General features: G+C 58.3%; 21 non-coding genes and 4 pseudogenes across 23 annotated transcripts; all 25 read right to left on the bottom strand.

The window, feature by feature from the left end:
- Nucleotides 1-787: 787 nt before the first annotated feature.
- On the bottom strand, nt 788-951 carry LOC144821147 (U1 spliceosomal RNA). The gene has a single exon (XR_013608249.1). It is a non-coding gene; the product is annotated as a U1 spliceosomal RNA (small nuclear RNA).
- A 617-nt stretch (nt 952-1,568) lies between these two features.
- LOC144821146 (U1 spliceosomal RNA) lies at nt 1,569-1,732 on the bottom strand. Its single transcript, XR_013608248.1, has one exon. It is a non-coding gene; the product is annotated as a U1 spliceosomal RNA (small nuclear RNA).
- An 891-nt stretch (nt 1,733-2,623) lies between these two features.
- On the bottom strand, nt 2,624-2,787 carry LOC144821145 (U1 spliceosomal RNA). The gene has a single exon (XR_013608247.1). It is a non-coding gene; the product is annotated as a U1 spliceosomal RNA (small nuclear RNA).
- Nucleotides 2,788-3,678: 891 nt separating this feature from the next.
- LOC144821144 (U1 spliceosomal RNA) lies at nt 3,679-3,842 on the bottom strand. Its single transcript, XR_013608245.1, has one exon. It is a non-coding gene; the product is annotated as a U1 spliceosomal RNA (small nuclear RNA).
- Nucleotides 3,843-4,733: 891 nt separating this feature from the next.
- Nucleotides 4,734-4,897, bottom strand: LOC144821143 (U1 spliceosomal RNA). Its single transcript, XR_013608244.1, has one exon. It is a non-coding gene; the product is annotated as a U1 spliceosomal RNA (small nuclear RNA).
- Nucleotides 4,898-5,788: 891 nt separating this feature from the next.
- On the bottom strand, nt 5,789-5,952 carry LOC144821142 (U1 spliceosomal RNA). The gene has a single exon (XR_013608243.1). It is a non-coding gene; the product is annotated as a U1 spliceosomal RNA (small nuclear RNA).
- Nucleotides 5,953-6,843: 891 nt separating this feature from the next.
- Nucleotides 6,844-7,007, bottom strand: LOC144821141 (U1 spliceosomal RNA). The gene has a single exon (XR_013608242.1). It is a non-coding gene; the product is annotated as a U1 spliceosomal RNA (small nuclear RNA).
- Nucleotides 7,008-7,898: 891 nt separating this feature from the next.
- LOC144821140 (U1 spliceosomal RNA) lies at nt 7,899-8,062 on the bottom strand. Its single transcript, XR_013608241.1, has one exon. It is a non-coding gene; the product is annotated as a U1 spliceosomal RNA (small nuclear RNA).
- Nucleotides 8,063-8,679: 617 nt separating this feature from the next.
- LOC144821138 (U1 spliceosomal RNA) lies at nt 8,680-8,843 on the bottom strand. Its single transcript, XR_013608240.1, has one exon. It is a non-coding gene; the product is annotated as a U1 spliceosomal RNA (small nuclear RNA).
- Nucleotides 8,844-9,734: 891 nt separating this feature from the next.
- LOC144821137 (U1 spliceosomal RNA) lies at nt 9,735-9,898 on the bottom strand. Its single transcript, XR_013608239.1, has one exon. It is a non-coding gene; the product is annotated as a U1 spliceosomal RNA (small nuclear RNA).
- Nucleotides 9,899-10,789: 891 nt separating this feature from the next.
- LOC144821136 (U1 spliceosomal RNA) lies at nt 10,790-10,953 on the bottom strand. Its single transcript, XR_013608238.1, has one exon. It is a non-coding gene; the product is annotated as a U1 spliceosomal RNA (small nuclear RNA).
- Nucleotides 10,954-11,844: 891 nt separating this feature from the next.
- LOC144821135 (U1 spliceosomal RNA) lies at nt 11,845-12,008 on the bottom strand. Its single transcript, XR_013608237.1, has one exon. It is a non-coding gene; the product is annotated as a U1 spliceosomal RNA (small nuclear RNA).
- An 891-nt stretch (nt 12,009-12,899) lies between these two features.
- On the bottom strand, nt 12,900-13,063 carry LOC144821134 (U1 spliceosomal RNA). Its single transcript, XR_013608236.1, has one exon. It is a non-coding gene; the product is annotated as a U1 spliceosomal RNA (small nuclear RNA).
- An 891-nt stretch (nt 13,064-13,954) lies between these two features.
- Nucleotides 13,955-14,118, bottom strand: LOC144821133 (U1 spliceosomal RNA). Its single transcript, XR_013608234.1, has one exon. It is a non-coding gene; the product is annotated as a U1 spliceosomal RNA (small nuclear RNA).
- Nucleotides 14,119-14,735: 617 nt separating this feature from the next.
- LOC144820458 (U1 spliceosomal RNA) lies at nt 14,736-14,899 on the bottom strand. Its single transcript, XR_013607784.1, has one exon. It is a non-coding gene; the product is annotated as a U1 spliceosomal RNA (small nuclear RNA).
- Nucleotides 14,900-15,790: 891 nt separating this feature from the next.
- On the bottom strand, nt 15,791-15,954 carry LOC144821132 (U1 spliceosomal RNA). Its single transcript, XR_013608233.1, has one exon. It is a non-coding gene; the product is annotated as a U1 spliceosomal RNA (small nuclear RNA).
- A 617-nt stretch (nt 15,955-16,571) lies between these two features.
- On the bottom strand, nt 16,572-16,735 carry LOC144820457 (U1 spliceosomal RNA). Its single transcript, XR_013607783.1, has one exon. It is a non-coding gene; the product is annotated as a U1 spliceosomal RNA (small nuclear RNA).
- A 617-nt stretch (nt 16,736-17,352) lies between these two features.
- LOC144820494 (U1 spliceosomal RNA) lies at nt 17,353-17,490 on the bottom strand (annotated as a pseudogene).
- On the bottom strand, nt 17,491-19,002 carry LOC144818056 (deoxycytidine kinase 2 pseudogene; annotated as a pseudogene). The gene has a single exon (XR_013607022.1). The product of XR_013607022.1 is annotated as a deoxycytidine kinase 2 pseudogene (transcript).
- A 943-nt stretch (nt 19,003-19,945) lies between these two features.
- Nucleotides 19,946-20,109, bottom strand: LOC144821131 (U1 spliceosomal RNA). The gene has a single exon (XR_013608232.1). It is a non-coding gene; the product is annotated as a U1 spliceosomal RNA (small nuclear RNA).
- Nucleotides 20,110-21,000: 891 nt separating this feature from the next.
- Nucleotides 21,001-21,164, bottom strand: LOC144821130 (U1 spliceosomal RNA). Its single transcript, XR_013608231.1, has one exon. It is a non-coding gene; the product is annotated as a U1 spliceosomal RNA (small nuclear RNA).
- Nucleotides 21,165-21,781: 617 nt separating this feature from the next.
- LOC144820493 (U1 spliceosomal RNA) lies at nt 21,782-21,919 on the bottom strand (annotated as a pseudogene).
- Nucleotides 21,920-23,431, bottom strand: LOC144818054 (deoxycytidine kinase 2 pseudogene; annotated as a pseudogene). The gene has a single exon (XR_013607021.1). The product of XR_013607021.1 is annotated as a deoxycytidine kinase 2 pseudogene (transcript).
- Nucleotides 23,432-24,374: 943 nt separating this feature from the next.
- LOC144821129 (U1 spliceosomal RNA) lies at nt 24,375-24,538 on the bottom strand. The gene has a single exon (XR_013608230.1). It is a non-coding gene; the product is annotated as a U1 spliceosomal RNA (small nuclear RNA).
- An 891-nt stretch (nt 24,539-25,429) lies between these two features.
- LOC144821128 (U1 spliceosomal RNA) lies at nt 25,430-25,593 on the bottom strand. The gene has a single exon (XR_013608228.1). It is a non-coding gene; the product is annotated as a U1 spliceosomal RNA (small nuclear RNA).
- Between the last annotated feature and the right edge of the window lie 649 nt (nt 25,594-26,242).

Below are 26,242 nucleotides of genomic sequence, written 5' to 3'. Positions count from 1 at the left end.
GGCCTTGTGAGGCCCAAGGTTGCCCAGCCAAGGGCCCTGTGCCCACTTTGGAAAGCGCGCAGCTACCCACAGCAGCTTCCCACAGGCCTCGGCCGGCCTGCAAAATTTGCATGTCCACGCCCACCAGGGCCCTGCTTTCACTATACTGCACGCAGCTCACACGGGCGGGAAAGCCAGGGCTACAGCACTCACAGAAGGGGGCTTGCCAGGTCGATTTTGGGCCCAGAAGCAGAGATTTGGGGCTTTTGATGCTCAAGACCTGCCACTGAAGCCAACTCTAGAGTAGGCAGTGACCTGTTGCCTGGCTAGGCCCCAGTTGACTGCTTGTGGCTGAAAGTCAGAGACAAAGCGGCCAGCAAGCGAGCAGGGGTTCTCGCCCCGAGCCCCTCACGCCTTCCCGAACGCTCCCAAACGCAGCAGAACCCTCGCCGGGCAGAGCCCTCGCCGGGCCACAGCCTGGGGTTCTCAGCCAGAGTCTGGGCCCGGGAAGGCTAGGGTGAGGCAAGTGGCTGGCAGCCAGGCCACAGCCCCAGGGCTGGCGATCGAAAGGAGCAGACATGTCACCTGGCCAGGGCCTACTGCCCTGTCTCTGGATAGGTCCCCAGAGTGGGAGGCTTCAACTATCCCATCATTCCCCAGGCTCAGCACTTTGCATGCTATCCCCTCTTGCCCACGCCCCCTTCCAATCCAGCCGCAGCACCCTGGACAGACCACAGAAGACGACGAAAGGTGCTCCAGACTCCTTTTTATTTTTCTCTCCCTTTTTGTCTTTCTTGAAACCAGAGATCAGGGGAAAGCGCGAACGCAGTCCCCCACTACCAGAAATTATGCAGTCGAGTATCCCGCATTTGGGGACATCGCAGGGGTCAGCACATCCGAAGTGCAATGGATGAGCCTCACCCTGGGAGAACCACCTTCGTGATCATGGTGTCTCCCCTGCCAGGTAAGTATGAGTTGGAAGGGGACAGGGCGAGGGCGGCCCGCATGGCATCTCCCCGCAGAGCGAGGGTGGCATCCACACAGGGAAGGCCTGAGGCCGGGCGAGGCAGAGCATGGGCCTTGTGAGGCCCAAGGTTGCCCAGCCAAGGGCCCTGTGCCCACTTTGGAAAGCGCGCAGCTACCCACAGCAGCTTCCCACAGGCCTCGGCCGGCCTGCAAAATTTGCATGTCCACGCCCACCAGCAGCGCCAATCAGGGCCCTGCTTTCACTACTCTGCACGCAGCTCACATGGGGGGAAAGCCAGGGCTACAGCTAGCACACCAGAGGGCTTGGCAGGTCGAAATCGGGCCCAAAAGCAGATCTGTCAGGCCCTCCAAACTGTGCGCAAGCAAAGGCTACGGCAAGCAGAGAAGAGGGCTTGCCAGGCCGAAATCGGACCCAGAAGCACGTTTCTAAGCCCTAACCCAGCATCCCCCAAGCTCGTCAATTCGCATATGTAATGGGCCCTCGCCCACTCCCCATTCCAGCCAGCTTACAGCACCCTGGACGGACGACAAGAAACGTCAAAGGGTGCTCCAGACTCCTTTTTATTTTTCTCTCCCTTTTTGTCTTTCTTGAAACCAGAGATCAGGGGAAAGCGCGAACGCAGTCCCCCACTACCAGAAATTATGCAGTCGAGTATCCCGCATTTGGGGACATCGCAGGGGTCAGCACATCCGAAGTGCAATGGATGAGCCTCACCCTGGGAGAACCACCTTCGTGATCATGGTGTCTCCCCTGCCAGGTAAGTATGAGTTGGAAGGGGACAGGGCGAGGGCGGCCCGCATGGCATCTCCCCGCAGAGCGAGGGTGGCATCCACACAGGGAAGGCCTGAGGCCGGGCGAGGCAGAGCATGGGCCTTGTGAGGCCCAAGGTTGCCCAGCCAAGGGCCCTGTGCCCACTTTGGAAAGCGCGCAGCTACCCACAGCAGCTTCCCACAGGCCTCGGCCGGCCTGCAAAATTTGCATGTCCACGCCCACCAGGGCCCTGCTTTCACTATACTGCACGCAGCTCACACGGGCGGGAAAGCCAGGGCTACAGCACTCACAGAAGGGGGCTTGCCAGGTCGATTTTGGGCCCAGAAGCAGAGATTTGGGGCTTTTGATGCTCAAGACCTGCCACTGAAGCCAACTCTAGAGTAGGCAGTGACCTGTTGCCTGGCTAGGCCCCAGTTGACTGCTTGTGGCTGAAAGTCAGAGACAAAGCGGCCAGCAAGCGAGCAGGGGTTCTCGCCCCGAGCCCCTCACGCCTTCCCGAACGCTCCCAAACGCAGCAGAACCCTCGCCGGGCAGAGCCCTCGCCGGGCCACAGCCTGGGGTTCTCAGCCAGAGTCTGGGCCCGGGAAGGCTAGGGTGAGGCAAGTGGCTGGCAGCCAGGCCACAGCCCCAGGGCTGGCGATCGAAAGGAGCAGACATGTCACCTGGCCAGGGCCTACTGCCCTGTCTCTGGATAGGTCCCCAGAGTGGGAGGCTTCAACTATCCCATCATTCCCCAGGCTCAGCACTTTGCATGCTATCCCCTCTTGCCCACGCCCCCTTCCAATCCAGCCGCAGCACCCTGGACAGACCACAGAAGACGACGAAAGGTGCTCCAGACTCCTTTTTATTTTTCTCTCCCTTTTTGTCTTTCTTGAAACCAGAGATCAGGGGAAAGCGCGAACGCAGTCCCCCACTACCAGAAATTATGCAGTCGAGTATCCCGCATTTGGGGACATCGCAGGGGTCAGCACATCCGAAGTGCAATGGATGAGCCTCACCCTGGGAGAACCACCTTCGTGATCATGGTGTCTCCCCTGCCAGGTAAGTATGAGTTGGAAGGGGACAGGGCGAGGGCGGCCCGCATGGCATCTCCCCGCAGAGCGAGGGTGGCATCCACACAGGGAAGGCCTGAGGCCGGGCGAGGCAGAGCATGGGCCTTGTGAGGCCCAAGGTTGCCCAGCCAAGGGCCCTGTGCCCACTTTGGAAAGCGCGCAGCTACCCACAGCAGCTTCCCACAGGCCTCGGCCGGCCTGCAAAATTTGCATGTCCACGCCCACCAGGGCCCTGCTTTCACTATACTGCACGCAGCTCACACGGGCGGGAAAGCCAGGGCTACAGCACTCACAGAAGGGGGCTTGCCAGGTCGATTTTGGGCCCAGAAGCAGAGATTTGGGGCTTTTGATGCTCAAGACCTGCCACTGAAGCCAACTCTAGAGTAGGCAGTGACCTGTTGCCTGGCTAGGCCCCAGTTGACTGCTTGTGGCTGAAAGTCAGAGACAAAGCGGCCAGCAAGCGAGCAGGGGTTCTCGCCCCGAGCCCCTCACGCCTTCCCGAACGCTCCCAAACGCAGCAGAACCCTCGCCGGGCAGAGCCCTCGCCGGGCCACAGCCTGGGGTTCTCAGCCAGAGTCTGGGCCCGGGAAGGCTAGGGTGAGGCAAGTGGCTGGCAGCCAGGCCACAGCCCCAGGGCTGGCGATCGAAAGGAGCAGACATGTCACCTGGCCAGGGCCTACTGCCCTGTCTCTGGATAGGTCCCCAGAGTGGGAGGCTTCAACTATCCCATCATTCCCCAGGCTCAGCACTTTGCATGCTATCCCCTCTTGCCCACGCCCCCTTCCAATCCAGCCGCAGCACCCTGGACAGACCACAGAAGACGACGAAAGGTGCTCCAGACTCCTTTTTATTTTTCTCTCCCTTTTTGTCTTTCTTGAAACCAGAGATCAGGGGAAAGCGCGAACGCAGTCCCCCACTACCAGAAATTATGCAGTCGAGTATCCCGCATTTGGGGACATCGCAGGGGTCAGCACATCCGAAGTGCAATGGATGAGCCTCACCCTGGGAGAACCACCTTCGTGATCATGGTGTCTCCCCTGCCAGGTAAGTATGAGTTGGAAGGGGACAGGGCGAGGGCGGCCCGCATGGCATCTCCCCGCAGAGCGAGGGTGGCATCCACACAGGGAAGGCCTGAGGCCGGGCGAGGCAGAGCATGGGCCTTGTGAGGCCCAAGGTTGCCCAGCCAAGGGCCCTGTGCCCACTTTGGAAAGCGCGCAGCTACCCACAGCAGCTTCCCACAGGCCTCGGCCGGCCTGCAAAATTTGCATGTCCACGCCCACCAGGGCCCTGCTTTCACTATACTGCACGCAGCTCACACGGGCGGGAAAGCCAGGGCTACAGCACTCACAGAAGGGGGCTTGCCAGGTCGATTTTGGGCCCAGAAGCAGAGATTTGGGGCTTTTGATGCTCAAGACCTGCCACTGAAGCCAACTCTAGAGTAGGCAGTGACCTGTTGCCTGGCTAGGCCCCAGTTGACTGCTTGTGGCTGAAAGTCAGAGACAAAGCGGCCAGCAAGCGAGCAGGGGTTCTCGCCCCGAGCCCCTCACGCCTTCCCGAACGCTCCCAAACGCAGCAGAACCCTCGCCGGGCAGAGCCCTCGCCGGGCCACAGCCTGGGGTTCTCAGCCAGAGTCTGGGCCCGGGAAGGCTAGGGTGAGGCAAGTGGCTGGCAGCCAGGCCACAGCCCCAGGGCTGGCGATCGAAAGGAGCAGACATGTCACCTGGCCAGGGCCTACTGCCCTGTCTCTGGATAGGTCCCCAGAGTGGGAGGCTTCAACTATCCCATCATTCCCCAGGCTCAGCACTTTGCATGCTATCCCCTCTTGCCCACGCCCCCTTCCAATCCAGCCGCAGCACCCTGGACAGACCACAGAAGACGACGAAAGGTGCTCCAGACTCCTTTTTATTTTTCTCTCCCTTTTTGTCTTTCTTGAAACCAGAGATCAGGGGAAAGCGCGAACGCAGTCCCCCACTACCAGAAATTATGCAGTCGAGTATCCCGCATTTGGGGACATCGCAGGGGTCAGCACATCCGAAGTGCAATGGATGAGCCTCACCCTGGGAGAACCACCTTCGTGATCATGGTGTCTCCCCTGCCAGGTAAGTATGAGTTGGAAGGGGACAGGGCGAGGGCGGCCCGCATGGCATCTCCCCGCAGAGCGAGGGTGGCATCCACACAGGGAAGGCCTGAGGCCGGGCGAGGCAGAGCATGGGCCTTGTGAGGCCCAAGGTTGCCCAGCCAAGGGCCCTGTGCCCACTTTGGAAAGCGCGCAGCTACCCACAGCAGCTTCCCACAGGCCTCGGCCGGCCTGCAAAATTTGCATGTCCACGCCCACCAGGGCCCTGCTTTCACTATACTGCACGCAGCTCACACGGGCGGGAAAGCCAGGGCTACAGCACTCACAGAAGGGGGCTTGCCAGGTCGATTTTGGGCCCAGAAGCAGAGATTTGGGGCTTTTGATGCTCAAGACCTGCCACTGAAGCCAACTCTAGAGTAGGCAGTGACCTGTTGCCTGGCTAGGCCCCAGTTGACTGCTTGTGGCTGAAAGTCAGAGACAAAGCGGCCAGCAAGCGAGCAGGGGTTCTCGCCCCGAGCCCCTCACGCCTTCCCGAACGCTCCCAAACGCAGCAGAACCCTCGCCGGGCAGAGCCCTCGCCGGGCCACAGCCTGGGGTTCTCAGCCAGAGTCTGGGCCCGGGAAGGCTAGGGTGAGGCAAGTGGCTGGCAGCCAGGCCACAGCCCCAGGGCTGGCGATCGAAAGGAGCAGACATGTCACCTGGCCAGGGCCTACTGCCCTGTCTCTGGATAGGTCCCCAGAGTGGGAGGCTTCAACTATCCCATCATTCCCCAGGCTCAGCACTTTGCATGCTATCCCCTCTTGCCCACGCCCCCTTCCAATCCAGCCGCAGCACCCTGGACAGACCACAGAAGACGACGAAAGGTGCTCCAGACTCCTTTTTATTTTTCTCTCCCTTTTTGTCTTTCTTGAAACCGGAGATCAGGGGAAAGCGCGAACGCAGTCCCCCACTACCAGAAATTATGCAGTCGAGTATCCCGCATTTGGGGACATCGCAGGGGTCAGCACATCCGAAGTGCAATGGATGAGCCTCACCCTGGGAGAACCACCTTCGTGATCATGGTGTCTCCCCTGCCAGGTAAGTATGAGTTGGAAGGGGACAGGGCGAGGGCGGCCCGCATGGCATCTCCCCGCAGAGCGAGGGTGGCATCCACACAGGGAAGGCCTGAGGCCGGGCGAGGCAGAGCATGGGCCTTGTGAGGCCCAAGGTTGCCCAGCCAAGGGCCCTGTGCCCACTTTGGAAAGCGCGCAGCTACCCACAGCAGCTTCCCACAGGCCTCGGCCGGCCTGCAAAATTTGCATGTCCACGCCCACCAGGGCCCTGCTTTCACTATACTGCACGCAGCTCACACGGGCGGGAAAGCCAGGGCTACAGCACTCACAGAAGGGGGCTTGCCAGGTCGATTTTGGGCCCAGAAGCAGAGATTTGGGGCTTTTGATGCTCAAGACCTGCCACTGAAGCCAACTCTAGAGTAGGCAGTGACCTGTTGCCTGGCTAGGCCCCAGTTGACTGCTTGTGGCTGAAAGTCAGAGACAAAGCGGCCAGCAAGCGAGCAGGGGTTCTCGCCCCGAGCCCCTCACGCCTTCCCGAACGCTCCCAAACGCAGCAGAACCCTCGCCGGGCAGAGCCCTCGCCGGGCCACAGCCTGGGGTTCTCAGCCAGAGTCTGGGCCCGGGAAGGCTAGGGTGAGGCAAGTGGCTGGCAGCCAGGCCACAGCCCCAGGGCTGGCGATCGAAAGGAGCAGACATGTCACCTGGCCAGGGCCTACTGCCCTGTCTCTGGATAGGTCCCCAGAGTGGGAGGCTTCAACTATCCCATCATTCCCCAGGCTCAGCACTTTGCATGCTATCCCCTCTTGCCCACGCCCCCTTCCAATCCAGCCGCAGCACCCTGGACAGACCACAGAAGACGACGAAAGGTGCTCCAGACTCCTTTTTATTTTTCTCTCCCTTTTTGTCTTTCTTGAAACCAGAGATCAGGGGAAAGCGCGAACGCAGTCCCCCACTACCAGAAATTATGCAGTCGAGTATCCCGCATTTGGGGACATCGCAGGGGTCAGCACATCCGAAGTGCAATGGATGAGCCTCACCCTGGGAGAACCACCTTCGTGATCATGGTGTCTCCCCTGCCAGGTAAGTATGAGTTGGAAGGGGACAGGGCGAGGGCGGCCCGCATGGCATCTCCCCGCAGAGCGAGGGTGGCATCCACACAGGGAAGGCCTGAGGCCGGGCGAGGCAGAGCATGGGCCTTGTGAGGCCCAAGGTTGCCCAGCCAAGGGCCCTGTGCCCACTTTGGAAAGCGCGCAGCTACCCACAGCAGCTTCCCACAGGCCTCGGCCGGCCTGCAAAATTTGCATGTCCACGCCCACCAGGGCCCTGCTTTCACTATACTGCACGCAGCTCACACGGGCGGGAAAGCCAGGGCTACAGCACTCACAGAAGGGGGCTTGCCAGGTCGATTTTGGGCCCAGAAGCAGAGATTTGGGGCTTTTGATGCTCAAGACCTGCCACTGAAGCCAACTCTAGAGTAGGCAGTGACCTGTTGCCTGGCTAGGCCCCAGTTGACTGCTTGTGGCTGAAAGTCAGAGACAAAGCGGCCAGCAAGCGAGCAGGGGTTCTCGCCCCGAGCCCCTCACGCCTTCCCGAACGCTCCCAAACGCAGCAGAACCCTCGCCGGGCAGAGCCCTCGCCGGGCCACAGCCTGGGGTTCTCAGCCAGAGTCTGGGCCCGGGAAGGCTAGGGTGAGGCAAGTGGCTGGCAGCCAGGCCACAGCCCCAGGGCTGGCGATCGAAAGGAGCAGACATGTCACCTGGCCAGGGCCTACTGCCCTGTCTCTGGATAGGTCCCCAGAGTGGGAGGCTTCAACTATCCCATCATTCCCCAGGCTCAGCACTTTGCATGCTATCCCCTCTTGCCCACGCCCCCTTCCAATCCAGCCGCAGCACCCTGGACAGACCACAGAAGACGACGAAAGGTGCTCCAGACTCCTTTTTATTTTTCTCTCCCTTTTTGTCTTTCTTGAAACCAGAGATCAGGGGAAAGCGCGAACGCAGTCCCCCACTACCAGAAATTATGCAGTCGAGTATCCCGCATTTGGGGACATCGCAGGGGTCAGCACATCCGAAGTGCAATGGATGAGCCTCACCCTGGGAGAACCACCTTCGTGATCATGGTGTCTCCCCTGCCAGGTAAGTATGAGTTGGAAGGGGACAGGGCGAGGGCGGCCCGCATGGCATCTCCCCGCAGAGCGAGGGTGGCATCCACACAGGGAAGGCCTGAGGCCGGGCGAGGCAGAGCATGGGCCTTGTGAGGCCCAAGGTTGCCCAGCCAAGGGCCCTGTGCCCACTTTGGAAAGCGCGCAGCTACCCACAGCAGCTTCCCACAGGCCTCGGCCGGCCTGCAAAATTTGCATGTCCACGCCCACCAGCAGCGCCAATCAGGGCCCTGCTTTCACTACTCTGCACGCAGCTCACATGGGGGGAAAGCCAGGGCTACAGCTAGCACACCAGAGGGCTTGGCAGGTCGAAATCGGGCCCAAAAGCAGATCTGTCAGGCCCTCCAAACTGTGCGCAAGCAAAGGCTACGGCAAGCAGAGAAGAGGGCTTGCCAGGCCGAAATCGGACCCAGAAGCACGTTTCTAAGCCCTAACCCAGCATCCCCCAAGCTCGTCAATTCGCATATGTAATGGGCCCTCGCCCACTCCCCATTCCAGCCAGCTTACAGCACCCTGGACGGACGACAAGAAACGTCAAAGGGTGCTCCAGACTCCTTTTTATTTTTCTCTCCCTTTTTGTCTTTCTTGAAACCAGAGATCAGGGGAAAGCGCGAACGCAGTCCCCCACTACCAGAAATTATGCAGTCGAGTATCCCGCATTTGGGGACATCGCAGGGGTCAGCACATCCGAAGTGCAATGGATGAGCCTCACCCTGGGAGAACCACCTTCGTGATCATGGTGTCTCCCCTGCCAGGTAAGTATGAGTTGGAAGGGGACAGGGCGAGGGCGGCCCGCATGGCATCTCCCCGCAGAGCGAGGGTGGCATCCACACAGGGAAGGCCTGAGGCCGGGCGAGGCAGAGCATGGGCCTTGTGAGGCCCAAGGTTGCCCAGCCAAGGGCCCTGTGCCCACTTTGGAAAGCGCGCAGCTACCCACAGCAGCTTCCCACAGGCCTCGGCCGGCCTGCAAAATTTGCATGTCCACGCCCACCAGGGCCCTGCTTTCACTATACTGCACGCAGCTCACACGGGCGGGAAAGCCAGGGCTACAGCACTCACAGAAGGGGGCTTGCCAGGTCGATTTTGGGCCCAGAAGCAGAGATTTGGGGCTTTTGATGCTCAAGACCTGCCACTGAAGCCAACTCTAGAGTAGGCAGTGACCTGTTGCCTGGCTAGGCCCCAGTTGACTGCTTGTGGCTGAAAGTCAGAGACAAAGCGGCCAGCAAGCGAGCAGGGGTTCTCGCCCCGAGCCCCTCACGCCTTCCCGAACGCTCCCAAACGCAGCAGAACCCTCGCCGGGCAGAGCCCTCGCCGGGCCACAGCCTGGGGTTCTCAGCCAGAGTCTGGGCCCGGGAAGGCTAGGGTGAGGCAAGTGGCTGGCAGCCAGGCCACAGCCCCAGGGCTGGCGATCGAAAGGAGCAGACATGTCACCTGGCCAGGGCCTACTGCCCTGTCTCTGGATAGGTCCCCAGAGTGGGAGGCTTCAACTATCCCATCATTCCCCAGGCTCAGCACTTTGCATGCTATCCCCTCTTGCCCACGCCCCCTTCCAATCCAGCCGCAGCACCCTGGACAGACCACAGAAGACGACGAAAGGTGCTCCAGACTCCTTTTTATTTTTCTCTCCCTTTTTGTCTTTCTTGAAACCAGAGATCAGGGGAAAGCGCGAACGCAGTCCCCCACTACCAGAAATTATGCAGTCGAGTATCCCGCATTTGGGGACATCGCAGGGGTCAGCACATCCGAAGTGCAATGGATGAGCCTCACCCTGGGAGAACCACCTTCGTGATCATGGTGTCTCCCCTGCCAGGTAAGTATGAGTTGGAAGGGGACAGGGCGAGGGCGGCCCGCATGGCATCTCCCCGCAGAGCGAGGGTGGCATCCACACAGGGAAGGCCTGAGGCCGGGCGAGGCAGAGCATGGGCCTTGTGAGGCCCAAGGTTGCCCAGCCAAGGGCCCTGTGCCCACTTTGGAAAGCGCGCAGCTACCCACAGCAGCTTCCCACAGGCCTCGGCCGGCCTGCAAAATTTGCATGTCCACGCCCACCAGGGCCCTGCTTTCACTATACTGCACGCAGCTCACACGGGCGGGAAAGCCAGGGCTACAGCACTCACAGAAGGGGGCTTGCCAGGTCGATTTTGGGCCCAGAAGCAGAGATTTGGGGCTTTTGATGCTCAAGACCTGCCACTGAAGCCAACTCTAGAGTAGGCAGTGACCTGTTGCCTGGCTAGGCCCCAGTTGACTGCTTGTGGCTGAAAGTCAGAGACAAAGCGGCCAGCAAGCGAGCAGGGGTTCTCGCCCCGAGCCCCTCACGCCTTCCCGAACGCTCCCAAACGCAGCAGAACCCTCGCCGGGCAGAGCCCTCGCCGGGCCACAGCCTGGGGTTCTCAGCCAGAGTCTGGGCCCGGGAAGGCTAGGGTGAGGCAAGTGGCTGGCAGCCAGGCCACAGCCCCAGGGCTGGCGATCGAAAGGAGCAGACATGTCACCTGGCCAGGGCCTACTGCCCTGTCTCTGGATAGGTCCCCAGAGTGGGAGGCTTCAACTATCCCATCATTCCCCAGGCTCAGCACTTTGCATGCTATCCCCTCTTGCCCACGCCCCCTTCCAATCCAGCCGCAGCACCCTGGACAGACCACAGAAGACGACGAAAGGTGCTCCAGACTCCTTTTTATTTTTCTCTCCCTTTTTGTCTTTCTTGAAACCAGAGATCAGGGGAAAGCGCGAACGCAGTCCCCCACTACCAGAAATTATGCAGTCGAGTATCCCGCATTTGGGGACATCGCAGGGGTCAGCACATCCGAAGTGCAATGGATGAGCCTCACCCTGGGAGAACCACCTTCGTGATCATGGTGTCTCCCCTGCCAGGTAAGTATGAGTTGGAAGGGGACAGGGCGAGGGCGGCCCGCATGGCATCTCCCCGCAGAGCGAGGGTGGCATCCACACAGGGAAGGCCTGAGGCCGGGCGAGGCAGAGCATGGGCCTTGTGAGGCCCAAGGTTGCCCAGCCAAGGGCCCTGTGCCCACTTTGGAAAGCGCGCAGCTACCCACAGCAGCTTCCCACAGGCCTCGGCCGGCCTGCAAAATTTGCATGTCCACGCCCACCAGGGCCCTGCTTTCACTATACTGCACGCAGCTCACACGGGCGGGAAAGCCAGGGCTACAGCACTCACAGAAGGGGGCTTGCCAGGTCGATTTTGGGCCCAGAAGCAGAGATTTGGGGCTTTTGATGCTCAAGACCTGCCACTGAAGCCAACTCTAGAGTAGGCAGTGACCTGTTGCCTGGCTAGGCCCCAGTTGACTGCTTGTGGCTGAAAGTCAGAGACAAAGCGGCCAGCAAGCGAGCAGGGGTTCTCGCCCCGAGCCCCTCACGCCTTCCCGAACGCTCCCAAACGCAGCAGAACCCTCGCCGGGCAGAGCCCTCGCCGGGCCACAGCCTGGGGTTCTCAGCCAGAGTCTGGGCCCGGGAAGGCTAGGGTGAGGCAAGTGGCTGGCAGCCAGGCCACAGCCCCAGGGCTGGCGATCGAAAGGAGCAGACATGTCACCTGGCCAGGGCCTACTGCCCTGTCTCTGGATAGGTCCCCAGAGTGGGAGGCTTCAACTATCCCATCATTCCCCAGGCTCAGCACTTTGCATGCTATCCCCTCTTGCCCACGCCCCCTTCCAATCCAGCCGCAGCACCCTGGACAGACCACAGAAGACGACGAAAGGTGCTCCAGACTCCTTTTTATTTTTCTCTCCCTTTTTGTCTTTCTTGAAACCAGAGATCAGGGGAAAGCGCGAACGCAGTCCCCCACTACCAGAAATTATGCAGTCGAGTATCCCGCATTTGGGGACATCGCAGGGGTCAGCACATCCGAAGTGCAATGGATGAGCCTCACCCTGGGAGAACCACCTTCGTGATCATGGTGTCTCCCCTGCCAGGTAAGTATGAGTTGGAAGGGGACAGGGCGAGGGCGGCCCGCATGGCATCTCCCCGCAGAGCGAGGGTGGCATCCACACAGGGAAGGCCTGAGGCCGGGCGAGGCAGAGCATGGGCCTTGTGAGGCCCAAGGTTGCCCAGCCAAGGGCCCTGTGCCCACTTTGGAAAGCGCGCAGCTACCCACAGCAGCTTCCCACAGGCCTCGGCCGGCCTGCAAAATTTGCATGTCCACGCCCACCAGGGCCCTGCTTTCACTATACTGCACGCAGCTCACACGGGCGGGAAAGCCAGGGCTACAGCACTCACAGAAGGGGGCTTGCCAGGTCGATTTTGGGCCCAGAAGCAGAGATTTGGGGCTTTTGATGCTCAAGACCTGCCACTGAAGCCAACTCTAGAGTAGGCAGTGACCTGTTGCCTGGCTAGGCCCCAGTTGACTGCTTGTGGCTGAAAGTCAGAGACAAAGCGGCCAGCAAGCGAGCAGGGGTTCTCGCCCCGAGCCCCTCACGCCTTCCCGAACGCTCCCAAACGCAGCAGAACCCTCGCCGGGCAGAGCCCTCGCCGGGCCACAGCCTGGGGTTCTCAGCCAGAGTCTGGGCCCGGGAAGGCTAGGGTGAGGCAAGTGGCTGGCAGCCAGGCCACAGCCCCAGGGCTGGCGATCGAAAGGAGCAGACATGTCACCTGGCCAGGGCCTACTGCCCTGTCTCTGGATAGGTCCCCAGAGTGGGAGGCTTCAACTATCCCATCATTCCCCAGGCTCAGCACTTTGCATGCTATCCCCTCTTGCCCACGCCCCCTTCCAATCCAGCCGCAGCACCCTGGACAGACCACAGAAGACGACGAAAGGTGCTCCAGACTCCTTTTTATTTTTCTCTCCCTTTTTGTCTTTCTTGAAACCAGAGATCAGGGGAAAGCGCGAACGCAGTCCCCCACTACCAGAAATTATGCAGTCGAGTATCCCGCATTTGGGGACATCGCAGGGGTCAGCACATCCGAAGTGCAATGGATGAGCCTCACCCTGGGAGAACCACCTTCGTGATCATGGTGTCTCCCCTGCCAGGTAAGTATGAGTTGGAAGGGGACAGGGCGAGGGCGGCCCGCATGGCATCTCCCCGCAGAGCGAGGGTGGCATCCACACAGGGAAGGCCTGAGGCCGGGCGAGGCAGAGCATGGGCCTTGTGAGGCCCAAGGTTGCCCAGCCAAGGGCCCTGTGCCCACTTTGGAAAGCGCGCAGCTACCCACAGCAGCTTCCCACAGGCCTCGGCCGGCCTGCAAAATTTGCATGTCCACGCCCACCAGGGCCCTGCTTTCACTATACTGCACGCAGCTCACACGGGCGGGAAAGCCAGGGCTACAGCACTCACAGAAGGGGGCTTGCCAGGTCGATTTTGGGCCCAGAAGCAGAGATTTGGGGCTTTTGATGCTCAAGACCTGCCACTGAAGCCAACTCTAGAGTAGGCAGTGACCTGTTGCCTGGCTAGGCCCCAGTTGACTGCTTGTGGCTGAAAGTCAGAGACAAAGCGGCCAGCAAGCGAGCAGGGGTTCTCGCCCCGAGCCCCTCACGCCTTCCCGAACGCTCCCAAACGCAGCAGAACCCTCGCCGGGCAGAGCCCTCGCCGGGCCACAGCCTGGGGTTCTCAGCCAGAGTCTGGGCCCGGGAAGGCTAGGGTGAGGCAAGTGGCTGGCAGCCAGGCCACAGCCCCAGGGCTGGCGATCGAAAGGAGCAGACATGTCACCTGGCCAGGGCCTACTGCCCTGTCTCTGGATAGGTCCCCAGAGTGGGAGGCTTCAACTATCCCATCATTCCCCAGGCTCAGCACTTTGCATGCTATCCCCTCTTGCCCACGCCCCCTTCCAATCCAGCCGCAGCACCCTGGACAGACCACAGAAGACGACGAAAGGTGCTCCAGACTCCTTTTTATTTTTCTCTCCCTTTTTGTCTTTCTTGAAACCAGAGATCAGGGGAAAGCGCGAACGCAGTCCCCCACTACCAGAAATTATGCAGTCGAGTATCCCGCATTTGGGGACATCGCAGGGGTCAGCACATCCGAAGTGCAATGGATGAGCCTCACCCTGGGAGAACCACCTTCGTGATCATGGTGTCTCCCCTGCCAGGTAAGTATGAGTTGGAAGGGGACAGGGCGAGGGCGGCCCGCATGGCATCTCCCCGCAGAGCGAGGGTGGCATCCACACAGGGAAGGCCTGAGGCCGGGCGAGGCAGAGCATGGGCCTTGTGAGGCCCAAGGTTGCCCAGCCAAGGGCCCTGTGCCCACTTTGGAAAGCGCGCAGCTACCCACAGCAGCTTCCCACAGGCCTCGGCCGGCCTGCAAAATTTGCATGTCCACGCCCACCAGCAGCGCCAATCAGGGCCCTGCTTTCACTACTCTGCACGCAGCTCACATGGGGGGAAAGCCAGGGCTACAGCTAGCACACCAGAGGGCTTGGCAGGTCGAAATCGGGCCCAAAAGCAGATCTGTCAGGCCCTCCAAACTGTGCGCAAGCAAAGGCTACGGCAAGCAGAGAAGAGGGCTTGCCAGGCCGAAATCGGGCCCAGAAGCACGTTTCTAAGCCCTAACCCAGCATCCCCCAAGCTCGTCAATTCGCATATGTAATGGGCCCTCGCCCACTCCCCATTCCAGCCAGCTTACAGCACCCTGGACGGACGACAAGAAACGTCAAAGGGTGCTCCAGACTCCTTTTTATTTTTCTCTCCCTTTTTGTCTTTCTTGAAACCAGAGATCAGGGGAAAGCGCAAACGCAGTCCCCCACTACCAGAAATTATGCAGTCGAGTATCCCGCATTTGGGGACATCGCAGGGGTCAGCACATCCGAAGTGCAATGGATGAGCCTCACCCTGGGAGAACCACCTTCGTGATCATGGTGTCTCCCCTGCCAGGTAAGTATGAGTTGGAAGGGGACAGGGCGAGGGCGGCCCGCATGGCATCTCCCCGCAGAGCGAGGGTGGCATCCACACAGGGAAGGCCTGAGGCCGGGCGAGGCAGAGCATGGGCCTTGTGAGGCCCAAGGTTGCCCAGCCAAGGGCCCTGTGCCCACTTTGGAAAGCGCGCAGCTACCCACAGCAGCTTCCCACAGGCCTCGGCCGGCCTGCAAAATTTGCATGTCCACGCCCACCAGGGCCCTGCTTTCACTATACTGCACGCAGCTCACACGGGCGGGAAAGCCAGGGCTACAGCACTCACAGAAGGGGGCTTGCCAGGTCGATTTTGGGCCCAGAAGCAGAGATTTGGGGCTTTTGATGCTCAAGACCTGCCACTGAAGCCAACTCTAGAGTAGGCAGTGACCTGTTGCCTGGCTAGGCCCCAGTTGACTGCTTGTGGCTGAAAGTCAGAGACAAAGCGGCCAGCAAGCGAGCAGGGGTTCTCGCCCCGAGCCCCTCACGCCTTCCCGAACGCTCCCAAACGCAGCAGAACCCTCGCCGGGCAGAGCCCTCGCCGGGCCACAGCCTGGGGTTCTCAGCCAGAGTCTGGGCCCGGGAAGGCTAGGGTGAGGCAAGTGGCTGGCAGCCAGGCCACAGCCCCAGGGCTGGCGATCGAAAGGAGCAGACATGTCACCTGGCCAGGGCCTACTGCCCTGTCTCTGGATAGGTCCCCAGAGTGGGAGGCTTCAACTATCCCATCATTCCCCAGGCTCAGCACTTTGCATGCTATCCCCTCTTGCCCACGCCCCCTTCCAATCCAGCCGCAGCACCCTGGACAGACCACAGAAGACGACGAAAGGTGCTCCAGACTCCTTTTTATTTTTCTCTCCCTTTTTGTCTTTCTTGAAACCAGAGATCAGGGGAAAGCGCGAACGCAGTCCCCCACTACCAGAAATTATGCAGTCGAGTATCCCGCATTTGGGGACATCGCAGGGGTCAGCACATCCGAAGTGCAATGGATGAGCCTCACCCTGGGAGAACCACCTTCGTGATCATGGTGTCTCCCCTGCCAGGTAAGTATGAGTTGGAAGGGGACAGGGCGAGGGCGGCCCGCATGGCATCTCCCCGCAGAGCGAGGGTGGCATCCACACAGGGAAGGCCTGAGGCCGGGCGAGGCAGAGCATGGGCCTTGTGAGGCCCAAGGTTGCCCAGCCAAGGGCCCTGTGCCCACTTTGGAAAGCGCGCAGCTACCCACAGCAGCTTCCCACAGGCCTCGGCCGGCCTGCAAAATTTGCATGTCCACGCCCACCAGCAGCGCCAATCAGGGCCCTGCTTTCACTACTCTGCACGCAGCTCACATGGGGGGAAAGCCAGGGCTACAGCTAGCACACCAGAGGGCTTGGCAGGTCGAAATCGGGCCCAAAAGCAGATCTGTCAGGCCCTCCAAACTGTGCGCAAGCAAAGGCTACGGCAAGCAGAGAAGAGGGCTTGCCAGGCCGAAATCGGGCCCAGAAGCACGTTTCTAAGCCCTAACCCAGCATCCCCCAAGCTCGTCAATTCGCATATGTAATGGGCCCTCGCCCACTCCCCATTCCAGCCAGCTTACAGCACCCTGGACGGACGACAAGAAACGTCAAAGGGTGCTCCAGACTCCTTTTTATTTTTCTCTCCCTTTTTGTCTTTCTTGAAACCAGAGATCAGGGGAAAGCGCAAACGCAGTCCCCCACTACCAGAAATTATGCAGTCGAGTATCCCGCATTTGGGGACATCGCAGGGGTCAGCACATCCGAAGTGCAATGGATGAGCCTCACCCTGGGAGAACCACCTTCGTGATCATGGTGTCTCCCCTGCCAGGTAAGTATGAGTTGGAAGGGGACAGGGCGAGGGCGGCCCGCATGGCATCTCCCCGCAGAGCGAGGGTGGCATCCACACAGGGAAGGCCTGAGGCCGGGCGAGGCAGAGCATGGGCCTTGTGAGGCCCAAGGTTGCCCAGCCAAGGGCCCTGTGCCCACTTTGGAAAGCGCGCAGCTACCCACAGCAGCTTCCCACAGGCCTCGGCCGGCCTGCAAAATTTGCATGTCCACGCCCACCAGCAGCGCCAATCAGGGCCCTGCTTTCACTACTCTGCACGCAGCTCACATGGGGGGAAAGCCAGGGCTACAGCTAGCACACCAGAGGGCTTGGCAGGTCGAAATCGGGCCCAAAAGCAGATCTGTCAGGCCCTCCAAACTGTGCGCAAGCAAAGGCTACGGCAAGCAGAGAAGAGGGCTTGCCAGGCCGAAATCGGGCCCAGAAGCACGTTTCTAAGCCCTAACCCAGCATCCCCCAAGCTCGTCAATTCGCATATGTAATGGGCCCTCGCCCACTCCCCATTCCAGCCAGCTTACAGCACCCTGGACGGACGACAAGAAACGTCAAAGGGTGCTCCAGACTCCTTTTTATTTTTCTCTCCCTTTTTGTCTTTCTTGAAACCAGAGATCAGGGGAAAGCGCGAACGCAGTCCCCCACTACCAGAAATTATGCAGTCGAGTATCCCGCATTTGGGGACATCGCAGGGGTCAGCACATCCGAAGTGCAATGGATGAGCCTCACCCTGGGAGAACCACCTTTTTTTTTTTTTTTTTTTTTTTTTTTTTTTTTTTTTTTTGACCAAAAAGTTTTTTTATTAAAAACAATCAAGTCCGATCTGCATGGATTGGTCTTGACACCCAACTTATTAATGCAAAGTTTTACAACTAAGACAACAATCTAGGTTCTTCGAGCTTGCAGGAAAAGAGCTAAGGGGGTTAGTCTTGTACAAGTCGACGAGGCAGGGATTCGCCTGCCCCACCAGCCTACAAGGAGGAACAAACACCCATGAGCAGTCACATCTAGTAGCCCATCAAAACGGTTCAAATAATCTGTACCATGGGTGCTGTAGCGTAACACTTACAGGGGTGTAAGTGAGAGCAGAAATTTGGAGTGCTTTGGAGTAAAGGCAGGACTGTGGTCTTTGTGTATTGGGGAAACTTCATGCAATCCGCCCTCTTTTCCAGGGAGGTCACCTTAAAATGAACATTATATACATAAAATCAAAGCAGCAAGTTACAATAAAATAGCACCATAAACATTTTGTCCGATTTAGACATTCCAATACATCAGTATTCATTTCATACAAAACATTAAAATGCAATACATATATACAAATATGTGCAATAATTAGGGACTGCTTTTTCTTGTACAGTCTGGCTTTTAGTGAGTTTCCAAGAGCAAAGTTTCTTTGGCGAGGTTCTTCAGAGGTTAAAGTGAATTCAGAAATATCTTGACCTTTTCCAGTAAATCTTCCTGTTTAATCTTGTCATTTTTGAAGTCCTCATTAACGTCTAAGACCAAGATTGGAATATCCCGGAGGTTTTCAAAGTCAACATTCATGGTTCTTGAATGGAGCCACATTTCATGTTTGAAGTGAAGTTTTTCTAGATATTCCAGCTCAATTCCCTGCTCTTCTTCCCTGCCCCTATAGCGCAAACGTTCCATACATTTCTCAGGTGTACTTCTAAGGTAGATCATTCCATCCAGCTCGATCTCAGACTCAAATTGATTCAAAAGCCACGTATGCCAGTCCTGATAAATTGCCCATTCAGTTTCATTGATGTTCCCAGATTCAAACAAGTTGGACGCAAACACATACCGGTCACTGTAAACTGATCTTTCAAAAAATTGTACAGGTCGCTCAGCTTCTTGTAGTTTTGCTGACACCGGCTTTAACTGCGCCCTTACTCTACTCAAACAAGCATAGGTCTGGAAAGTGTAAGCCCATCGAGTAGGCTTATCGTACAGCATTTGGAGCAAGTTGCCACCACTTTTCTGAGAAGTTGAAAGTTCCTCGTGTTCATCTTCATTTGTTTGCACGTTGCACCACCTTGCGATAGGTTCAGGAATAATCTCCCACTCATCACTTGCTTTCTCCAGCATACGAACAAACGTAGATTTTCCAGCGGCGATGTTCCCCTCGATGGACAGCTTCCTGGACCGCTTGTCAAAGCTGCTCTCGAAAACTGGGCTGATGCACATCCTTTTCGGGGGTGTCGCCATGTCGGTGCTGTGAGGGGACCCTGCGTGCCGCTGCTCGCGTTAATGGTGCTCAGTTCACTGGGAGAACCACCTTCGTGATCATGGTGTCTCCCCTGCCAGGTAAGTATGAGTTGGAAGGGGACAGGGCGAGGGCGGCCCGCATGGCATCTCCCCGCAGAGCGAGGGTGGCATCCACACAGGGAAGGCCTGAGGCCGGGCGAGGCAGAGCATGGGCCTTGTGAGGCCCAAGGTTGCCCAGCCAAGGGCCCTGTGCCCACTTTGGAAAGCGCGCAGCTACCCACAGCAGCTTCCCACAGGCCTCGGCCGGCCTGCAAAATTTGCATGTCCACGCCCACCAGGGCCCTGCTTTCACTATACTGCACGCAGCTCACACGGGCGGGAAAGCCAGGGCTACAGCACTCACAGAAGGGGGCTTGCCAGGTCGATTTTGGGCCCAGAAGCAGAGATTTGGGGCTTTTGATGCTCAAGACCTGCCACTGAAGCCAACTCTAGAGTAGGCAGTGACCTGTTGCCTGGCTAGGCCCCAGTTGACTGCTTGTGGCTGAAAGTCAGAGACAAAGCGGCCAGCAAGCGAGCAGGGGTTCTCGCCCCGAGCCCCTCACGCCTTCCCGAACGCTCCCAAACGCAGCAGAACCCTCGCCGGGCAGAGCCCTCGCCGGGCCACAGCCTGGGGTTCTCAGCCAGAGTCTGGGCCCGGGAAGGCTAGGGTGAGGCAAGTGGCTGGCAGCCAGGCCACAGCCCCAGGGCTGGCGATCGAAAGGAGCAGACATGTCACCTGGCCAGGGCCTACTGCCCTGTCTCTGGATAGGTCCCCAGAGTGGGAGGCTTCAACTATCCCATCATTCCCCAGGCTCAGCACTTTGCATGCTATCCCCTCTTGCCCACGCCCCCTTCCAATCCAGCCGCAGCACCCTGGACAGACCACAGAAGACGACGAAAGGTGCTCCAGACTCCTTTTTATTTTTCTCTCCCTTTTTGTCTTTCTTGAAACCAGAGATCAGGGGAAAGCGCGAACGCAGTCCCCCACTACCAGAAATTATGCAGTCGAGTATCCCGCATTTGGGGACATCGCAGGGGTCAGCACATCCGAAGTGCAATGGATGAGCCTCACCCTGGGAGAACCACCTTCGTGATCATGGTGTCTCCCCTGCCAGGTAAGTATGAGTTGGAAGGGGACAGGGCGAGGGCGGCCCGCATGGCATCTCCCCGCAGAGCGAGGGTGGCATCCACACAGGGAAGGCCTGAGGCCGGGCGAGGCAGAGCATGGGCCTTGTGAGGCCCAAGGTTGCCCAGCCAAGGGCCCTGTGCCCACTTTGGAAAGCGCGCAGCTACCCACAGCAGCTTCCCACAGGCCTCGGCCGGCCTGCAAAATTTGCATGTCCACGCCCACCAGGGCCCTGCTTTCACTATACTGCACGCAGCTCACACGGGCGGGAAAGCCAGGGCTACAGCACTCACAGAAGGGGGCTTGCCAGGTCGATTTTGGGCCCAGAAGCAGAGATTTGGGGCTTTTGATGCTCAAGACCTGCCACTGAAGCCAACTCTAGAGTAGGCAGTGACCTGTTGCCTGGCTAGGCCCCAGTTGACTGCTTGTGGCTGAAAGTCAGAGACAAAGCGGCCAGCAAGCGAGCAGGGGTTCTCGCCCCGAGCCCCTCACGCCTTCCCGAACGCTCCCAAACGCAGCAGAACCCTCGCCGGGCAGAGCCCTCGCCGGGCCACAGCCTGGGGTTCTCAGCCAGAGTCTGGGCCCGGGAAGGCTAGGGTGAGGCAAGTGGCTGGCAGCCAGGCCACAGCCCCAGGGCTGGCGATCGAAAGGAGCAGACATGTCACCTGGCCAGGGCCTACTGCCCTGTCTCTGGATAGGTCCCCAGAGTGGGAGGCTTCAACTATCCCATCATTCCCCAGGCTCAGCACTTTGCATGCTATCCCCTCTTGCCCACGCCCCCTTCCAATCCAGCCGCAGCACCCTGGACAGACCACAGAAGACGACGAAAGGTGCTCCAGACTCCTTTTTATTTTTCTCTCCCTTTTTGTCTTTCTTGAAACCAGAGATCAGGGGAAAGCGCGAACGCAGTCCCCCACTACCAGAAATTATGCAGTCGAGTATCCCGCATTTGGGGACATCGCAGGGGTCAGCACATCCGAAGTGCAATGGATGAGCCTCACCCTGGGAGAACCACCTTCGTGATCATGGTGTCTCCCCTGCCAGGTAAGTATGAGTTGGAAGGGGACAGGGCGAGGGCGGCCCGCATGGCATCTCCCCGCAGAGCGAGGGTGGCATCCACACAGGGAAGGCCTGAGGCCGGGCGAGGCAGAGCATGGGCCTTGTGAGGCCCAAGGTTGCCCAGCCAAGGGCCCTGTGCCCACTTTGGAAAGCGCGCAGCTACCCACAGCAGCTTCCCACAGGCCTCGGCCGGCCTGCAAAATTTGCATGTCCACGCCCACCAGCAGCGCCAATCAGGGCCCTGCTTTCACTACTCTGCACGCAGCTCACATGGGGGGAAAGCCAGGGCTACAGCTAGCACACCAGAGGGCTTGGCAGGTCGAAATCGGGCCCAAAAGCAGATCTGTCAGGCCCTCCAAACTGTGCGCAAGCAAAGGCTACGGCAAGCAGAGAAGAGGGCTTGCCAGGCCGAAATCGGGCCCAGAAGCACGTTTCTAAGCCCTAACCCAGCATCCCCCAAGCTCGTCAATTCGCATATGTAATGGGCCCTCGCCCACTCCCCATTCCAGCCAGCTTACAGCACCCTGGACGGACGACAAGAAACGTCAAAGGGTGCTCCAGACTCCTTTTTATTTTTCTCTCCCTTTTTGTCTTTCTTGAAACCAGAGATCAGGGGAAAGCGCGAACGCAGTCCCCCACTACCAGAAATTATGCAGTCGAGTATCCCGCATTTGGGGACATCGCAGGGGTCAGCACATCCGAAGTGCAATGGATGAGCCTCACCCTGGGAGAACCACCTTTTTTTTTTTTTTTTTTTTTTTTTTTTTTTTTTTTTTTTGACCAAAAAGTTTTTTTATTAAAAACAATCAAGTCCGATCTGCATGGATTGGTCTTGACACCCAACTTATTAATGCAAAGTTTTACAACTAAGACAACAATCTAGGTTCTTCGAGCTTGCAGGAAAAGAGCTAAGGGGGTTAGTCTTGTACAAGTCGACGAGGCAGGGATTCGCCTGCCCCACCAGCCTACAAGGAGGAACAAACACCCATGAGCAGTCACATCTAGTAGCCCATCAAAACGGTTCAAATAATCTGTACCATGGGTGCTGTAGCGTAACACTTACAGGGGTGTAAGTGAGAGCAGAAATTTGGAGTGCTTTGGAGTAAAGGCAGGACTGTGGTCTTTGTGTATTGGGGAAACTTCATGCAATCCGCCCTCTTTTCCAGGGAGGTCACCTTAAAATGAACATTATATACATAAAATCAAAGCAGCAAGTTACAATAAAATAGCACCATAAACATTTTGTCCGATTTAGACATTCCAATACATCAGTATTCATTTCATACAAAACATTAAAATGCAATACATATATACAAATATGTGCAATAATTAGGGACTGCTTTTTCTTGTACAGTCTGGCTTTTAGTGAGTTTCCAAGAGCAAAGTTTCTTTGGCGAGGTTCTTCAGAGGTTAAAGTGAATTCAGAAATATCTTGACCTTTTCCAGTAAATCTTCCTGTTTAATCTTGTCATTTTTGAAGTCCTCATTAACGTCTAAGACCAAGATTGGAATATCCCGGAGGTTTTCAAAGTCAACATTCATGGTTCTTGAATGGAGCCACATTTCATGTTTGAAGTGAAGTTTTTCTAGATATTCCAGCTCAATTCCCTGCTCTTCTTCCCTGCCCCTATAGCGCAAACGTTCCATACATTTCTCAGGTGTACTTCTAAGGTAGATCATTCCATCCAGCTCGATCTCAGACTCAAATTGATTCAAAAGCCACGTATGCCAGTCCTGATAAATTGCCCATTCAGTTTCATTGATGTTCCCAGATTCAAACAAGTTGGACGCAAACACATACCGGTCACTGTAAACTGATCTTTCAAAAAATTGTACAGGTCGCTCAGCTTCTTGTAGTTTTGCTGACACCGGCTTTAACTGCGCCCTTACTCTACTCAAACAAGCATAGGTCTGGAAAGTGTAAGCCCATCGAGTAGGCTTATCGTACAGCATTTGGAGCAAGTTGCCACCACTTTTCTGAGAAGTTGAAAGTTCCTCGTGTTCATCTTCATTTGTTTGCACGTTGCACCACCTTGCGATAGGTTCAGGAATAATCTCCCACTCATCACTTGCTTTCTCCAGCATACGAACAAACGTAGATTTTCCAGCGGCGATGTTCCCCTCGATGGACAGCTTCCTGGACCGCTTGTCAAAGCTGCTCTCGAAAACTGGGCTGATGCACATCCTTTTCGGGGGTGTCGCCATGTCGGTGCTGTGAGGGGACCCTGCGTGCCGCTGCTCGCGTTAATGGTGCTCAGTTCACTGGGAGAACCACCTTCGTGATCATGGTGTCTCCCCTGCCAGGTAAGTATGAGTTGGAAGGGGACAGGGCGAGGGCGGCCCGCATGGCATCTCCCCGCAGAGCGAGGGTGGCATCCACACAGGGAAGGCCTGAGGCCGGGCGAGGCAGAGCATGGGCCTTGTGAGGCCCAAGGTTGCCCAGCCAAGGGCCCTGTGCCCACTTTGGAAAGCGCGCAGCTACCCACAGCAGCTTCCCACAGGCCTCGGCCGGCCTGCAAAATTTGCATGTCCACGCCCACCAGGGCCCTGCTTTCACTATACTGCACGCAGCTCACACGGGCGGGAAAGCCAGGGCTACAGCACTCACAGAAGGGGGCTTGCCAGGTCGATTTTGGGCCCAGAAGCAGAGATTTGGGGCTTTTGATGCTCAAGACCTGCCACTGAAGCCAACTCTAGAGTAGGCAGTGACCTGTTGCCTGGCTAGGCCCCAGTTGACTGCTTGTGGCTGAAAGTCAGAGACAAAGCGGCCAGCAAGCGAGCAGGGGTTCTCGCCCCGAGCCCCTCACGCCTTCCCGAACGCTCCCAAACGCAGCAGAACCCTCGCCGGGCAGAGCCCTCGCCGGGCCACAGCCTGGGGTTCTCAGCCAGAGTCTGGGCCCGGGAAGGCTAGGGTGAGGCAAGTGGCTGGCAGCCAGGCCACAGCCCCAGGGCTGGCGATCGAAAGGAGCAGACATGTCACCTGGCCAGGGCCTACTGCCCTGTCTCTGGATAGGTCCCCAGAGTGGGAGGCTTCAACTATCCCATCATTCCCCAGGCTCAGCACTTTGCATGCTATCCCCTCTTGCCCACGCCCCCTTCCAATCCAGCCGCAGCACCCTGGACAGACCACAGAAGACGACGAAAGGTGCTCCAGACTCCTTTTTATTTTTCTCTCCCTTTTTGTCTTTCTTGAAACCAGAGATCAGGGGAAAGCGCGAACGCAGTCCCCCACTACCAGAAATTATGCAGTCGAGTATCCCGCATTTGGGGACATCGCAGGGGTCAGCACATCCGAAGTGCAATGGATGAGCCTCACCCTGGGAGAACCACCTTCGTGATCATGGTGTCTCCCCTGCCAGGTAAGTATGAGTTGGAAGGGGACAGGGCGAGGGCGGCCCGCATGGCATCTCCCCGCAGAGCGAGGGTGGCATCCACACAGGGAAGGCCTGAGGCCGGGCGAGGCAGAGCATGGGCCTTGTGAGGCCCAAGGTTGCCCAGCCAAGGGCCCTGTGCCCACTTTGGAAAGCGCGCAGCTACCCACAGCAGCTTCCCACAGGCCTCGGCCGGCCTGCAAAATTTGCATGTCCACGCCCACCAGGGCCCTGCTTTCACTATACTGCACGCAGCTCACACGGGCGGGAAAGCCAGGGCTACAGCACTCACAGAAGGGGGCTTGCCAGGTCGATTTTGGGCCCAGAAGCAGAGATTTGGGGCTTTTGATGCTCAAGACCTGCCACTGAAGCCAACTCTAGAGTAGGCAGTGACCTGTTGCCTGGCTAGGCCCCAGTTGACTGCTTGTGGCTGAAAGTCAGAGACAAAGCGGCCAGCAAGCGAGCAGGGGTTCTCGCCCCGAGCCCCTCACGCCTTCCCGAACGCTCCCAAACGCAGCAGAACCCTCGCCGGGCAGAGCCCTCGCCGGGCCACAGCCTGGGGTTCTCAGCCAGAGTCTGGGCCCGGGAAGGCTAGGGTGAGGCAAGTGGCTGGCAGCCAGGCCACAGCCCCAGGGCTGGCGATCGAAAGGAGCAGACATGTCACCTGGCCAGGGCCTACTGCCCTGTCTCTGGATAGGTCCCCAGAGTGGGAGGCTTCAACTATCCCATCATTCCCCAGGCTCAGCACTTTGCATGCTATCCCCTCTTGCCCACGCCCCCTTCCAATCCAGCCGCAGCACCCTGGACAGACCACAGAAGACGACGAAAGGTGCTCCAGACTCCTTTTTATTTTTCTCTCCCTTTTTGTCTTTCTTGAAACCAGAGATCAGGGGAAAGCGCGAACGCAGTCCCCCACTACCAGAAATTATGCAGTCGAGTATCCCGCATTTGGGGACATCGCAGGGGTCAGCACATCCGAAGTGCAATGGATGAGCCTCACCCTGGGAGAACCACCTTCGTGATCATGGTGTCTCCCCTGCCAGGTAAGTATGAGTTGGAAGGGGACAGGGCGAGGGCGGCCCGCATGGCATCTCCCCGCAGAGCGAGGGTGGCATCCACACAGGGAAGGCCTGAGGCCGGGCGAGGCAGAGCATGGGCCTTGTGAGGCCCAAGGTTGCCCAGCCAAGGGCCCTGTGCCCACTTTGGAAAGCGCGCAGCTACCCACAGCAGCTTCCCACAGGCCTCGGCCGGCCTGCAAAATTTGCATGTCCACGCCCACCAGGGCCCTGCTTTCACTATACTGCACGCAGCTCACACGGGCGGGAAAGCCAGGGCTACAGCACTCACAGAAGGGGGCTTGCCAGGTCGATTTTGGGCCCAGAAGCAGAGATTTGGGGCTTTTGATGCTCAAGACCTGCCACTGAAGCCAACTCTAGAGTAGGCAGTGACCTGTTGCCTGGCTAGGCCCCAGTTGACTGCTTGTGGCTGAAAGTCAGAGACAAAGCGGCCAGCAAGCGAGCAGGGGTTCTCGCCCCGAGCCCCTCACGCCTTCCCGAACGCTCCCAAACGCAGCAGAACCCTCGCCGGGCAGAGCCCTCGCCGGGCCACAGCCTGGGGTTCTCAGCCAGAGTCTGGGCCCGGGAAGGCTAGGGTGAGGCAAGTGGCTGGCAGCCAGGCCACAGCCCCAGGGCTGGCGATCG

Source organism: Lissotriton helveticus, chromosome 2_1, assembly GCF_964261635.1.
Source record: "Lissotriton helveticus chromosome 2_1, aLisHel1.1, whole genome shotgun sequence".
NCBI classification, from domain to species: domain Eukaryota; kingdom Metazoa; phylum Chordata; class Amphibia; order Caudata; family Salamandridae; genus Lissotriton; species Lissotriton helveticus.
This window is presented reverse-complemented; position numbering and strand designations above follow the sequence as displayed.